The sequence below is a fragment of the Apium graveolens genome, chromosome 11 (genome assembly GCF_009905375.1).
Source record: "Apium graveolens cultivar Ventura chromosome 11, ASM990537v1, whole genome shotgun sequence".
NCBI classification, from domain to species: Eukaryota; Viridiplantae; Streptophyta; class Magnoliopsida; order Apiales; family Apiaceae; genus Apium; species Apium graveolens.
Window position 1 is genome coordinate 21,845,180 of NC_133657.1, and position 2,022 is coordinate 21,847,201.

Genomic DNA, 2,022 nt, shown 5'->3' on the forward strand with positions numbered 1-2,022 from the left:
ATCGGCCAACTGCAAGGACATATAAGGATTAGGAAACCCAACTTCTTGAAGATAGTCAAAGGCATCAGATTGATGCTAGCTCCCAAATCACATAAACACTTGTCAAATGACAAGTTTCTGATGGTTCAAGGAATAGTGAAGCTTTCAGGATCTTTAAGATTCGGATGCAACTTCTTTTGCAGCGCAGCACAATATTCCTCCGTAAAAGCAACGGTCTCTAAGTCATCGAGCTTTATTTTCTGAGAGAGAATACCTTTCATAAACTTTGCGTAGCTAAGCATCTATTCAAGAACTTCAGCAAAAGGTATGTTGATGTGAAGTTTCTTGAAAACTTCAAAGAACTTAGCAAATTGCTTATCCAACTTCTGCTTCTGCAACCTTTTAGGAAAAGGAGGTGGAGGATAGACCTGTTTTTACCCTGTATTACCCTCAGGAGGAGTGTCGATAACAGCTTTCTTCCTTGGTTCCACCTCGGCATCCTTCAACACCTCTTCTTTAACCACAACTTCATTTTCTAAAACTTAAGATTTTTTAAGGCTTGCAACCTTCCCAGACCTTAATGTAATTGCCTTAACCTGCTCTTTTGCTTCCCTCTTTCCTAGAATTTCTGTGTCACTAAGGAGTGTACCAGGCTGTCGATTCAATAAAGCATTGGAAATCTGCCCAATTTGATTCTCCAGAGTCTTGATAGAAACCGCTTGACTCTTGCATATGAGCCTCAACTCCTCTAATTCAGATTTTTTATTAGATTGACTTGTACTTCCATGCAGTAGTTGTTGAAGTTGGAGTTGTTGTCTTAGTGCATATTACGGTTTTTGAAAACCAGGAGGGTCAAATTGCTTTACTGCATACTGTTGATAAGGTTGTTGCAGCAGATTCTGATTATTGCTCCAGCTGAAGTTCGGATAATTGTGGTTGTTGGGATGATAAGTGGATGGAAATGGTTGCTGCGACTTTTGAAAGTTGTTTACAAACTGAGGTGATTCACTAGAAAGAGCACACTGCTCAGTTTCATGCGCACCTGCACCACAAATACTTGTAATCTGATTAACTCCATAATTATCCAAAGAATCCACTTTCATCGTTAACTGAGTAGCTATAGTAGTAGCTGTATCCACCTCCAAAATTCCTGCTACCTTGCCTTGGGGTAGTTTCAGAATTGGGTTCTGGTATTCATTAGCAGCCATCAGTTCAATCAACTCATAAGCTATATCATAGCTCGTAGCCCATAAGGGTCCACCTGATTCTGCATTGAGCATGGGTCTAGACTGTGCTCCCAAACTATTGTAAAAGCAATTGATGATCATCCAATCAGGCATGCCATGATGAGGACACTTCCTAAGCATCTCCTTGTAGTGCTTTCAAGCCTCACACAAAGATTCTCCCGATTGCTGCGCAAATTAAGTGAGAGCGTTTCTGATTGCAGTTGTCTTCGCCATAGGGAAGAATTTAGTTAGAAACTTCTGAGCAAGATCCTCCCAAATTGTAATAGAACCCGCTGGTAGATAATGTAACCAGCACTTAGCTTTATCCCTCAGAGAGAATGGGAAAAGCATAAGCTTTATAGCATCTTTAGAAACATTATTGAACTTTAAAGTGCGCAGATCTCGATAAAATCTATAATGTGCATGTTGGGATCTTCCGTTGGAGAACCCCCAAACTGGACTGAATTCTGCACCATCTAAATCGTGCTAGACTTGATTCAAAGGTGTTAGCCACAATGGATAGTCTGATAATGCTAGAATGAATGTCATTGATATTTGGTTGAGAGTAATCCATCAAAGCCTTCAGATTCATTGCTTGATCTCCCATTGTAGTTATCGCTTCTTCATCAACTTTCTCAACTTCTTCAAAAACTTTTTCAACTACTTCCACTTCTTCCAGTGCTTCTTTATGATATTGAGAACGTGTTCGCAGACACGCCCTCTAAAGTAACCTGAAACACAATAAGTACCCTTATAAGTAAGATATCTGAGTCAGTGAACTTTAACGACCACTGATGTTAAACATATAAACTAAATT

General features: G+C 39.7%; 1 non-coding gene across 1 annotated transcript; it reads left to right on the forward strand.

Annotated features, from left to right (window-relative positions):
• Nucleotides 1-1,317: 1,317 nt before the first annotated feature.
• Nucleotides 1,318-1,424, forward strand: LOC141699387 (small nucleolar RNA R71). Its single transcript, XR_012565854.1, has one exon. It is a non-coding gene; the product is annotated as a small nucleolar RNA R71 (small nucleolar RNA).
• Nucleotides 1,425-2,022: the final 598 nt, after the last annotated feature.